Here is a 14,335-nt window from a genome sequence, read left to right on the forward strand (position 1 = left end):
GTAAAGAAAAAGAGCACAGAAAGGCCCGGAGACATTCAGGCTGGCAGGCACAGAGATCTGTAGCACAGTCAGGGCAAGCAGGACAGAAGATGCTCTCTGCTCTAATCACTAAAAACAATACACTAGGATTCGGATGCCCTCGTGATTGATGGGGGTTATCAATCAACCAATAAAAATAGTCGGTTTCGATTTATAAATGTAATTAAAGAAAATAATTAGGGCCCACAATGAGGAGCTATTTGTCTCAGCATCTGATGCTGCAGAAACTGCTAATGACAAACATTAAGATACCTCCTACAGGGAGAGAACTGTAGGAGATGATGAGCAACAACACACACACACACACACACACACACACACACACACACACACACACACACACACACACACACGCATACTCTCACGTACACAGACACATATGGGACACATATGTCTGTGTGCACTTGTAACTGTACAGATCCATTTGCCTTAAACTTTAATATGGAGCAGCATAAGCTGTACTGAACATTGTCATTAACTTGTCACGGTTCTTGATGAAATCTCTGCGTCAAAGCCACCAGGGCGTCTCCCCTAGAGCAGAACGGTGTTCCACTAGAGTACGCCTCGCAGACAGCTCCGACACGTTCATACATCTCACACCAGAAGCACTGCCGTCACAATAAACCCGTGAACTGATGGAACATTCTTTTGATGACTCGATATACTGGACTTAATACGGTTCCAATGAGCAATCTTGTAAGGGTCTGTGATCTGTTGTATATTAACCTGAGAGAATATAAAGTGTGACATTGAAACCAAAGAGGGCAATGTGGGAACACCAGGAGTGAGTCATAACAAACAAAGGGCTTTAAAAAAAACATAGTGTCTGCTATTGATGAACTTTTGCAGAGTCACCTATCCATTTGCAATCTAAATCATCTACAAGAGGATTAATACACGCGAACACAACCTTAAAAGACCACGCTTACATTTTCTACGCCAAAGGCACAAGCTGTGAATGAAATGGAGGGATGAAGGATAAGACAGAAAGAGTGGGAGGAAGAGGAGGATAAGGTCAGAGTGCAGGCAGGTGGGCTCTCCCAGGGGCCCCTCCGCTCTGGAACAAGAAAGGCGACACGACCCACCTTCCTGCCGCACGCCGCCCTGCCAGGAAGAGGCTTTTGCTTTTATTTCACGCTTTTCATTTCAGATCAGTTCAGATGATCTCGGAAACGCCGCTTCTGAGATTTGCCTTTTCAGGCATTCGTACACGCTCGGCCGCCCCCATGAAAAGTGCCTTCAAACTACAACAGCCCAGTAAATGCACAGAAGCAGATGTCAGTTTTTAAAAGACCTACTGTAAAATTCAAGGTGGCAAGAACCAGGATGGAAGTGCACATGAACTCAAAAAGATTTACAATACATGATATAATACAGGGATGCTGCACATTCTCTGGAAATTGATACACTCTCAATTCAACATGTCTGAACCTCTCAAGCTATTATACTGTACACACAATTCAATATTAACACACACACACACACACACACACACACACACACACACACACACACTTTTTGTAGATTTGTAAAACGTTACAGAATCGCAGACCTGAGGTACCAAAGCGTTCACACGGTTATTCATATCAAATCCTTCACAGCTTTATGCTTGAAAACACTCCGCGTTTAATTCCAAAAGTACAACATAATTCAAACACACACACAAAATACCCAAAACACAAAAACTAAATCCCAAACTGAGAGAAGAGAGACTTTAGTTGGGGCTGCAGTCTATTCCCACAACGCCAGTCCATTCCTCGGCTCTGAGAGTAAGACCGGCCAGCAGAACAGCTCCGGGACCATGATGCATGATTTCAATTTAACAGCCGCAGAAGCCACGGAATTTCTGGATTATTTACGGGCCTCTGCGGTGTGCCGGGCGGAGTGAAGAATGGGGCCGTAGCTCTGCGGAAGAGCTACCGTGGTGCCGCACACTACCCAGAATCCCTGGGGCCTGGGGCACATGTGAAGGAGTGAGGAGTTACAGCATAGGGAGCCATCAGCCAGAGCAGCACATACGTTCTGTGCAACCGTGTTACTCATGGTTTAAATTATATATATATGGGCTATATTCAGTATATAACCTACATACAAGCTTTGTACATAGGCAGCTATAGATATCGCTATGTAATCCTCCTGCAAGTTTAAATTGTAGACTAACGTAGAAGATTTGAAATGGTAAAAAATTTGCACCTAATAATTATATACCGATCAGCCACACCACTAAAGCCACCTGCTTAATGTTGTGTAATTCCCCCTTGTGCCACGGAAATAGCCCTGATCCGTGGAGGTCCACGATGCCACAGGCCCTCTGATGGTGTGTTCTGGTGTTTCTCACGTAGATATTAGCCGAGGGACGCCTCCAGGCACCAAGCAGCCAGCACGTCCCACACATGCCTGATCGGACTGAGATTTGGGGAGTTTGCAGGCCGACGCCAGACCTTGAACGCTCTTCGTGTGTTCAGCATGAACACTCGGGGTCCTCAATCCATTCCTGGATCATTCCTGCAGCGTGGCAAGAAGCATTTCCCTGCTGAACGCAGCCACCGGCATTAGTGACACGCAAGCCATCAGACAGAAGAGAGGACAGAAGAGGGGTCCCAGTAGACATTAGTTCTGCTGGCGTTTCAGACCGGGGGGGGGGGGGGACACCTCACAAGACCTGTCATTTTGGAGATGTTCTGGCCCAGTCATCTAGCCATCACAATAGGGCACTTGTCAAAATCGCTCACACCCTTACAATATGCCCATTTTTCTGGCCTCTAACACAACAACTTGAATGAATATGAATATGAATATATGAATATTCATTTGCTGCTTAATGTATCCCCCCCCACTCCATCTTCACCCCCTGACAGGTGTGATTGTAATGAGATAAGATAATCATCGTTATTCACTTCACTTGTCAGTGGCTTTAATATTGTGGCTGATTAGTGCATATTCATGTGTGTGTGTGTGTCTGTGTGTGTGTGTGTGCACTTGTGTGTGTGTGTACGTGTGTGCCTTTATTATGCCCCTAGCTTTTAAGACATTGGTGAGAATCTGAGTTGGTCATGACACTACTTCTACAAATTAACTTTTACACTCTGTGATTCACAGCTTCATTCATAATCATTTCAATTTTCTTCCTAGTTATTTATCCAGTTTGTTCGTATCCAGAAGAGCTCCTCTCAGAACACTCCTCGCAGGAAGGCCAGGTACTGAATCAGGGGCTCAGGAACACTGACTGGTGTGTTCATGGGAGGTTCATTAACATAATAATTATTATTATTATTTATTTGTGGTAATCCCATGTTTCCCCTGAGATGCACGACCTCTTTTTGAACTGCTTTCCGTACAGCGACAGAGGACAGTCCAGCAAACTCTGTGGATAACCGCCCAGGTCAGCAAGCACAAACACACCGACGTCCATGACTGGCTACTGTCACAGTAAATGACAGACGATAGGGTAACGCCGGCCCTCCCACACAGAGAGCTGTGCCAGTTCGCTCCCTTGGACTCCCGCCCACAGATGGGTGTGACTTTGGCTGTACTACATCGCAGTAGAAGACTTCCTTGAACTGATTTCTGCCGCAGCACAGTCCTCTGAGATTTATATCGGATAATCATGAAGGGACAGAATGATGTTAAGCAAACACAAACAATTTTTTTTTCTAAAGCTCTACAAAACAGCTCAACCTTGAGCTGTGCTAATGTGTCTGTTAGCCTGATGCAGATTATATTCAACTGACCCTCACAGGCAAAAAAAAAAACCCAAAACAGATACCATCTGGCTTAAATGTGGGGCTTAAATGTTCTCACTAAACTGGATTTTGCTGCAAGGATGCTGTATGGCTCATGACCAGTTTTACACAACACTTGCAACGTGCAACTGCTGTAGGACAATGAGCCATGCTGCTCTGTTTTTGGTAGTTCAGTCCATTTCAGACATTTTAAATAGTCAGTAATACTCCATTTAAACATGGGGATGTGTCAGGGTGCTTTTGGACATGGTGGCCTTCTCCTGATCAAAAAATAGACCTGAAGAAAAGCAAGCCAATCAGCAAGAAGAGACAGGCACGCATGAAGACGTCCAGATGGTTTGGGAATCCGACAGGATCCATGATCAAAATGGATCAACACTCAGAAGCAGGTTCAGCCTCCCAAAAGCATCGGAGGGCGAAACCGACACTCACTCCAGCATCTGGGCATTGACCGGTGCACCCCTCAAACCCTCCTGAATCCCCTTTAATATTACGATATCTCTACCTGTAAAGAAAAAGTACACCGAGCATAAAGTGTGCGGATAATGCAGCATCTAATCGCTGACAGCACTCTTCGTATCCACCTCTTCTCCACGAAGCTCCCCGGCAAAGAACAAGAGAACAGTGCATCCCAGGCACACGTCCCAGTGGCGACGTGAGCTGCACTATCACATTTCACACACTAAGGGACGTTAGGAGGCTCTGAGGGGTGCAACGACACTGACACAGCGCAGGGGTACGTGACCCGCTCACTGACAGCCCCAGGGTGCCGGGCTCCGCGCTGCTCCAGCCAGAGGGAGGCCCGATGTCATTTCCTGAACACCCTTGACACTTTAGTGCTGTTCTACACTCCACTGTGCCTTGTGCAGAACACTCTCTGAACCGACTCTCTGCTCAGAGCTCCTCTACCAACTGCCTTTTCATCTAAAATCCTTGGAGTATCTATAAATGCTAAATATGTGGGTGTTGGGAGCAGCTTTACCGAATTGACTTTGCCCTTGTTGCTTTTGAGAGGACCATTCAGAAATGATGAATACTGGTTTATCAGAAATCAAACAAACATGATCAAACAAAAGAATTTCATTTTCAAAAAAGTGCAAAAAAGTGATAGATTGTTTTCAGCACTATCCACCAAAAAGCAAACTACACGTACAGGGGCAGAAGTTTGAGTTATTTTATCCTAAATTTACACAGACTTCACAAAAGTACTTCTACATAGCAGAACTTCACACTTCCTCTGGCATTCATATACACACAGTGCAATCCCCCCCCCCCCCTCCCACCCACACACACACACACAACTCTGTTCGAGATGTTTGTCACCAGCTGCCTTGCAAAAGACAGCTGGAAGCAGGTGTCACCACAATACACAAATGGACAAATACATTTTTAAAATAAAATTAAAAGTTACAAAGTCCCAGTGTCTGACTATGGCTAAGTGCAGTAAAAGAAACACAACATTTTGATTAATAAGCCTATATCAACAATCATTCAGAATCGAGGAAAAATGGGTTACAGCATGCTGCAGCTTAACGCATTGTGACAGTGTGAGACTGCAGCTAAATAAATAAAAAAAAAAAAAAAAAAACAAAACTGTGTTTGAAGCATCTCCTGTCTGACAGAATGAGTCCCGAGGCAGCCAATCAGGCATCAGCAGTGCTCCCTGCTCTTCGGGGCTTCGACAAACCCAGCCAATCAGGCGTCAGCAGTGCTCCCTGCTCTTCGGGGCTTCGACAAACCCAGCCAATCAGGCGTCAGCAGTGCTCCCTGCTCTTCGGGGCTTCGACAAACCCAGCCAATCAGGCGTCAGCAGTGCTCCCTGCTCTTCGGGGCTTCGACAAACCCAGGCAATCCAGTCCTGCTTAATGAGCTGCTCCATCAAGCGAGGCTGAGTCATTAAAGAACAAATTAAAGTCATGAAACGAAGTCACCTGGAAAAATTACAGCTCTGCTGAAACAAATGCACGAATCACTTCGCCGGGAAGTCTATTCATTTGTCCTGCTCTACGCACCAACTCCAGATCCATGCCTTGTTCAGGTGAAGCGGAACCATGAACCAAGTGATTTTTGCATTGCCACTATGGTTCGCGCAGGACCTGACACAGACCTAAATGTTAATTTATGGGACTAAAACAGTAAAAGGGGATTGACTCGAGTATTGACTCCTCAATATGAGCTATGAGCAAGAGTATTTTCTATTTCAGAGTAGACTGGCAAAAAATTGAAAATCCCACTGGGAATTGAAGTCTGCCACAGTCTTTCTACTTTTCAAAACACCTACTTGCCAAAGTCAGCTCCTTCTTTGCTTTGCATCTGGTTTCCTCGCTCGCTCACTCTCACTAGCTCACTCTCTCTCTCACTCACTCTCTCTCGCTCACTAGCTACCTTCTCTTCTTGCATAATGTAGGAGTGAGTTGACCCAGTCGTAAACTTTCATCAGACATACAACCTAAACGACCCGCCCCAGATCTCTCAAATCACTCTCAGGACCGGATAGCTTTGGCCAGTGTGAACATTCTGGATGAGAGATAACTCATTCTCATCTGACAACTTCACAATGTGTGACACGTTTTCATCTTCCCACCAAACGACTTCACTTCCTGCCTCTCACAGCCACCAGCCTGACCCTGTGGCTTTTTAATAGAGTCCCTACTCTACCCAACTCTCAGTCCTGAAACAAAACCTTAACCATCACATAAAGCACTCCAAGGATTTTAATTGGAGCCACCAGCGAATCACTATATTAAAAAAAGATGGATATAGCAAAGTCTCGTGCGAGACGTGATGGATCTCGTCCCCGTGAGCTTTAGATGTAAGGTGCCGGCGCAAACCACGACCAACGTGCCTCTGCTTTAGCACCATGGGTGTGAACAGAAGGGTGTTTGTCTCTCTCTCTCTCTCACTGAGAGTCTGAGACCACTCACCTGTCCAGCTACCCTGTTAGTTCTACAGCTCTGCCTCCAACTTCCTGTCCATGTTCCAGCTCAGGGACCTACTAATCCATCACCTTTGCCCCTCCCCCCCCATCCACCTGCGACTTGGTACAGCCCCTTTAGAAGCATTTCAACTACTCACACCCACCACAAATTCTATACTGCTTTCCCCAGGGTTGAAGAAGAACAATCACCCTCCTATATGGATGAAGCAGGTGGTAATAAAAAGCCCAGGAAACCCCACTGCCCCCAGGAGCCTAGTGGGTGATGTTTCCAACCACATCAAAGTCCTCCAAGATCTCTGTTGAAAACTCAACAAGTCAGGAGACTCTGTCGAACATCTACAAGCATACTCAAACAGTGAAACAACACCGGGATTGGTAACATCACCTCCGGCTTCTCCTCCACCCATGGGAAGTCTCACCTTACCGGATAATTATGACATTGTGCCTTCCGAGTGCTGGGGCTTCCTCCTACAGCGTTTCCTCTCTTTAATACTCAGCACCCATATATGAGAGAGAAAGAATCAACACCACCATTTTCCCTTCTGCCTGGGTACATGTGTGGGAGCTGTGTGGGAGAGAGGTGGAGAGGAGACCCACAATTATCACTATGTTTTATCCAGTGGTTCAATGCAGCATTGAGTCATTCCACAGGCGGTAAGGAAGGCAGTGAGGGACTCTTGTCACTCAAACGAGGTACCGGTCCGGAGCACGCTCTGGAGTGCGGCGCTGTGGCTGGTGCCAAGCGCTCATTTCTGCTTTCCGCAGATCGCTCAGAGAGGACACACGTGCCCCGAGATGGCTTGCAGGGATGAGGAGAGGAGTGTGGATTAGACGAGATTATCAACATGGCGATACACCTCGATAATCTCCTTCGAGAGAGAAGACGCACTCCCAGGGCCATTCTGATTAGTCTCCTACGCCAAACCAGCCCCGAGCTCATTCGATTGAGTGTTGCTCATTTGATGCCTCAGGAGAAGCAGAGGTGTATACCGGACAGATTGTACCTACACCGTGTGTGAATAGAACCATCATGTAGAGTGCGGTCCCATTACACCAATCAGATCCATGCATCAAGACCCAGCTTCACAGGCTACAGGTGTAAGAGAACAGCTTTCAGCAATTACCCACAAGCCTTTCACGGGTCCTATTACTTTCCAACACCTTGATTCATGTTTTGTCTCCACAGCACTCGTAGATCTGCTGGTAATTCCATCAATAAGGTATTTCCTCGTGCCAAGAACATTCCCTACTTTCTTCTTCCCTTTGGCATTCCTAAGGAAAAGGAGAGATCACTTATGTCACAGAATCCCCCAGCTCACAGTCCGAGCCACACGCCACGAACAGATCTCTCTTTACCTTATCCAGACCCCAATCCATAAAGTCATTTTAGGCCTACAGTGCTTGCGCAATCACATGCCATCCATCACCTGTCCTGACCAACAAAGCTGCCATCATGACACTTCAGTCTGTTTAGACTATAAACTGATTAACAAAACTACTCTAATCTGCCCAAGGCTTCAATTCTTCACTTCTTGAACTAATGTTCTTACATTGTTTACCCCTATTAGCTATTAGCTAATTAGCTATTATTAGCTATTAGTTAGCACGCTAACTAGTTAACATTTAATGAACTTTTATAGCTACGCCAACAAGCTGACCCCCTCTAAGCTAGCCAGTGGTTGAGGGGTTGAGTGTAATCCGTAGCAAGTATCTACTCGTTATGTATGCGTGACGTACATACAGACTTTGGGAGGGAGTGAGGGGACAAAATGCAATCAAGGGCTGGTCCTGCGTTAGTTACCCAGTCTCCTCTGAAAATCCTCCATTTATCATGACCATAATGAGATATTTAGCAATAAGCTACCCACGTCCACCTTCATTGACCCTGTGACTGTGTGGCAGACCTCAGAGCTGGGGTCATCCCACGCAGGGCCTGAGTGTGTCCCCTCTCAGCTGCTTAGGCTCGAGTCATGGAGGCTTACATAGGCATACATACATACGTACACACACATACACATTCCATCCAGCTTAGGGCAATCATGGGGAGTTTCTGTGTTCACCTGAACTCCGCAGTGCCTGCAAATTAATCCACACCAGAGATGAGTGGAAGACAACATTACTTGGGCACTTTGAATATCTGTTAATGCCATAGGGCCATAATGCCATTAATGCCAGTTTCCTGTACTTTTGACTGTTATGACTGGCTATGTCAGTTTTGTCTCTGTGTTTTTTCGTTCCCTCCTAGTTGTTTGTAACCACACCTCTCATTTGCATTCCCAGGTGTGTCTTGCTGGTTTCCTTAATGTTACTGTGATCGTTGTTTTGTGTCGCAGTCATGTTGTTCGTGCCCGTAAGTTGTCAACTATCTGTTTGTTTGGTTTAGTCTTTGTAATATTATAATGTGGAACTGTAAAGGATTTGACCTTAGCCTGTTTACATGACCCTGATTTTGGATTTGCCTTCATTAAACCTCGCTCTTCTCAGCACTCAAGTTCGCCTCGCCGCTCCATGACGCCCCAGGCGTTACATCGACTGTAGTCTGGGTTGCTTTGTCTGCTATTATCAGGCCTCTTGCTCTGTTTCTTGTTTTTGCCTTTGCCTGCATCTCCCTGCTCGCTATTGACCTTTGACCTGTTCGACTCTGATCTGTCAATAAACCTTGCATTCCCATCCTGCCTCTGGGAGTTTCAGGACTCTCCCGCACACTGTCTGGGAGTTTCAGGACTCTCCCACACACTGTGAGTTTCAGGACTCTCCCGCACACTGTGAGTTTCAGGACTCTCCCACACAATGTCTGGGAGTTTCAGGACTCTCCCACACAATGTCTGGGAGTTTCAGGACTCTCCCACACAATGTCTGGGAGTTTCAGGACTCTCCCACACAATGTCTGGGAGTTTCAGGACTCTCCCACACACTGTCTGTGAGTTTCAGGACTCTCCCGCACACTGTCTGTGAGTTTCAGGACTCTCCCGCACACTGTCTGTGAGTTTCAGGACTCTCCCGCACACTGTCTGTGAGTTTCAGGACTCTCCCGCACACTGTCTGTGAGATTCAGGACTCTCCCGCACACTGTCTGTGAGTTTCAGGACTCTCCCGCACACTGTCTGTGAGTTTCAGGACTCTCCCGCACACTGTCTGGTAGCAGAGTTGGCTGAACTTGCTCTGTGGGGCACGCGGCTCCAGAGGGCCAAGCCGACGACCCGGGCTTCTCCTTTCGTTGCCCAGGCAACCCCAGGCTCTGAATGGGATGGGGGGGGGGGGGGGGGGGTCCCGGGGGGGTCCCCTTCTATTCCATGTACACGAAAGAGGCAAATTCCCTCTGGGTCTGCCGCCCTACAGGGAATTACAACGTAGGCGGTAAGAAGTTCATGGGCGATTTCAGGATACCATTCCTAGTCTGTTGGATGTTGGATCATGGTTTGTGTTTTGTCTGACCCTATTCAAAAGATATCATTTTATTTTTTACAAAACCAGCATTAATCAAACAACAAATAATATTTCACCCTCTGTAGTCATGTTTTATTTTGAAACGAAATATGTGAAAATGAATCATAGAAAATGTTTTTGTGCTTGCTGATAGGCAGCAGACCAGCAGTCCGAATTAAAACGTGAAAAACAGAAAAAAAAATGTTGCTACTTTATGGTTGTTATTAACTGCTCAAGGGTAACACACCGAGCCAAGGCCTCCACTTCCAATCCCTCTCTATCGGCCAATCACAGCGTACCTCCTCAAAACCTTGAAGGGAAGAAAGAGATGAGGGGAAGAGTTCTGCGGAGAGAGGGACAATAAACGAGACAGAAGGGCAGAAACCATGGAGACCACGAGAGGAGGATGAGGAGAACCAGGGAAAGTTGGGTTTAACCGTCTGCAGCCTGAGAATTAGCCCACATAGCGTCTGAACCACCGTTACATGGTGGACGTAAGGACCACCATGGTGACCTAACACAGACCCCAAGAGGGGAACATGAAGTGTTCATCTCAAGAGACGCTGGTGAGCTGGGGGAACAGAGAAGACAGGGTCGGGACGTGGCACGCGTGGGTTAGTGATGTCGGGCCATCTGGAAGCAGTCTTCACACTCGAGTCATTAGAGCACTGTGATTATCCCAGTGATTAGGACGACCACCACTCTTATAGCTGCACTCGGGAGAGTTAGAGGGGGCCATTTAATGGTCACGGTTTGCTTCTCGTTAATACAGTAGCTACTGAAACAGATTCACACATCCAAAATGAGCAAAGCATTTCTTCTAGCACAAAAGTATTCAGGAAGACAACTGAGAAGAAGGGCGGAGAGTGTGTGCTCTCAAATTAAGAAGATTCCTGGAAATAAATAACAAATAAACACACATTCGTTTTCTCCTTCATGCACAACACACTCCTCTAACATGCACACACACACACACAGCTCACACGCGATGTAGGGAGCGCTGGACAATGAGAAGACCGTACAGTAGACACCTGCTGGCGTCTGGCACTACACCACGCTTTCATCACCCTCACGGAGCAGCTGTCGGCCAAACGACCGGGCACGAGCCAGCGGCCGGCCGGCTGTCCGGCAGCGAGTAGCGGGAGGAAACCGCAGATGGGCTCAGAAGAGCCACACTTGAAGGGAGAGAGCAGGACGGAGGAGAGAGGAGTCCTGGCAGGGGAGACGCAGACCCCGTCTACTCACCCTGAACGTGGGAGCGAGTGAGAACGTCGGAGAGCATCTGGGCACTTGATCAGAGTACGAGGGGATGTCGTGACGGCAGCCGGCGAGCTGACTCCACCCTGCTGCTCGTCTGTTGCTCGCTCTTTCTCTCTCTCTCTTTCCTTCTCTCTGACACAACACACACACACACACACACACACACACACACACACACACAATCAAGTACTCCTACACACAACCAACGGAGCTGTCATTGTCATAATAGACTTCTTAACTCACAACCATCTGGGCGCAACCGCAGAGTGCAGGAGTGAAGAGAGGAGGAGAGGAGAGAGGGATGAGGGACAGAGGACTGGAGAGAGTGATGAGGGAGAGAGGACAGGAGAGGGATGAGGGACAGAGGAGGAGAGGAGAGAGGGATGAGGATGAAGAAGAGAGACAAGGGCATGAGAGAGGGATGAGGGAGAGAGGAGGAGATGAGCGAGGGATGAGGGAGAGAGAGGAGGGCATGAGAGAGGGATGAGAGAGAGAGGAGGGTATGAGAGAGGGATGAGGGAGAGAGAGGGATGAGAGAGAAGAGGAGATGAAAGAGGGATGAAGGAGAGAGAGGGATAACAAGCGTAAGACCAGTGCGGGAGGCAGCAAGACTTCAAGGCCTCAAAGAAACAGGAAGAAATTGACAGACGTAGTGAGGAAGAGAGAAAGAGGAAGAGGAAGAAAAGCCAAGAATGTGATAACAATGAGGTGGTGGCTTCACTTTCCAGGGAGCACACGCTGATTAAAAACGGCTACAGCTTCTCCTCACTGTCCCTCTGGATAGGAGTGCCTGCAAAATGCTATAAATGAAAGAGAGGAGAAAGGTGGAGGAGTTGACGGAGGAGGCACCACCACTGAGCATTACGGAGCAGCACCCCCGTACAGGAGGCCCTCGGGCACTGTGCCTTATTGTATGAGACCTGATGCTTTTCACCTCCACCACTTTACAGAAGAAAAATGATGGTATTTATCCAACAGAAGCCCAAGCAAGACAAGGAGCCCCGGTCACATCTAACAGCAGCTCTGCAGTGCTGAGGTGTCCCACTCTGTATGCAAATATATATATCTGCTCCTTTTGAATTTCCCTTTCAGGAAAACTGATAGTCAAGCAGAATTGATGTGGCAGCGTAGTGGATGTGGGAATGGAGAGTTTGTGATCTTACGTGCGGTTGGAGGTATTAAAAGAACCGATGTGTCCAGTCTCAGTCCCAGCGTTCCAGAGTAAAGCCACCCGGCCGTGGAGCGCATTAAAGCTTAAACTGCTCATAATTGCAATGGCTGCAGGAGCTTGAAGAACTAGCATGAAAGCCTATCTCACTGGCACCACCGCCACAGTTATGGTCTGTCCCCACAGGAACAGTCACGGGCGAAGGTACGACCTCAGCCCTGGAGTGTGTGGTGTCATCAGGGAGAAAAGCTCAGTGCAGGGGAGGAGGAGGAGGGGGGTCAGTGATTCACAGAGGCAATGTGCAATGTGACACCACTGCATTTTCCACATATCAGCACATGGGGGAAACTCGGTACTTTGGTAAATATGGTGACTCAGATTTGTGCATGATTAGCAGGGGCCCTCGGGGAGGCTCAGGTCTGGGGGCAGGCCAGGGTCTGGGGGCAGGCCAGGGTCTGGGGGCAAGCCAGGGTCTGGGGGCAGGCCAGGGTCTGGGGGCAGGCCAAGGTCTGGGGGCAGGCCTGGGTCTAGGGGCAGGCCAGGGTCTAGGGGCAGGCCAGGGTCTAGGGGCAGGCCAGGGTGTGGGGGCAGGCCAGGGTCTAGGGGCAGGCCAGGGTCTGGGGGCAGGTCAGGGTGTGGGGGCAGGTCAGGGTGTGGGGGCAGGCCAGGGTGTGGGGACAAAGCCATGCACTGGACATTTGTGCACCATGGCTAGCACGGACCGACACGAATAACTACAACAGGAGCTTAAGTCACATTTACATCTACATCATTTAGCAGACGCTCACCCAGAGCAAACTAGAACAGTGCTATGTCGTCTCCATTCTAGTATACTAGGTCTAGGTCTAGGGTTAAAAGTAGAACACGGTGAATGGCAAGACACACAAAGAAAGTGCATACGTTTCTAAGTGAGGGAGTGCTGATTCTTCAAATGTGTTGAAGTGACTATGGATCAACCAAGTGCTTCTTGAAGAGCTGGGTCTTTAGGCTCCCTCTAAAGACAGCAAGAGACTGATACGAGGACGTGTATTGGGAGTTTGTCCCACCATCTGGGTGCCGGTACAGAAAAGTGTCGAGGCATGTAACCGCTGTCTATTAAAGTGCAGGTGGTAGGGTTGTTCTGGATGAGACAAGTGCTTGCAGGTAGGACAGAGAAGGTCCATTTATGACTTTATAGGCGTGGTTTCAAAACCTAATGAAGGAAACTGTAGGAAACTAGTAGTGGTGGGAACGCAGAGCTGGAGTGACGTGTGAAGTTGTGTTGTGCAGTTTCATTCTGGATCAGCTTTAAGGGTCTGGTGGTGTGTGCAGGAAGATCAGCCAATAGTGAGCTGAGGTAGTGCACTCTTGAGATGACCACATGACAACCAACTGAGTGGCATCTGTGGAATGAGATGGCTAAATTCTCCCAGTGTTATATAAAAGAAACCTGCAAATAACTCCCCAGAGCTATTTGCTGAAAATAGCCATACAAGAAAAAATACCCCTACCCTACCTTTCACCCCAATTCTCTCTTTGTCTTTTACTCTCTCCCTCTTTCTCTCTCTCTCTCTCTCTCTCCTCTCTCTCTCTCTCTCTCCTCTCTCTCCTCTCTCTCTCTCTCCTCCTCTCTCTCTCCCTCTCCCTCTCTCTCTCTCCTCTCTCTCTCCCTCTCTCTCTCCCTCTCCCCTCTCTCCCTCTCTCTCCCTCTCTCTCTCCCTCTCTCTCTCCTCCCTCCTCCCTCCCTCTCCCTCTCTCTCCCTCTCTCTCCCTCCCTCTCCC

At 48.1% G+C, this 14,335-nt stretch overlaps 1 protein-coding gene across 4 annotated transcripts in view; it reads right to left on the reverse strand.

The window, feature by feature from the left end:
• Nucleotides 1-14,335, reverse strand: part of apba2b (amyloid beta (A4) precursor protein-binding, family A, member 2b) — a 69,933-nt gene that overhangs the window by 23,789 nt on the left and 31,809 nt on the right. For 3 of the 4 annotated variants that reach the window (XM_076996873.1, XM_076996852.1, XM_076996882.1), the window contains exon 3: nucleotides 11,392-11,538. The exons of the other annotated variant lie outside the window; for it this stretch is intronic. The gene's annotated coding sequence lies outside the window, so the exon portion shown is untranslated. The remainder of the gene's footprint in view (nucleotides 1-11,391; nucleotides 11,539-14,335) is intronic. 4 annotated transcript variants of the gene reach the window in all.

The sequence above is a fragment of the Brachyhypopomus gauderio genome, chromosome 1, assembly GCF_052324685.1.
Source record: "Brachyhypopomus gauderio isolate BG-103 chromosome 1, BGAUD_0.2, whole genome shotgun sequence".
Classification (NCBI taxonomy): Eukaryota; Metazoa; Chordata; class Actinopteri; order Gymnotiformes; family Hypopomidae; genus Brachyhypopomus; species Brachyhypopomus gauderio.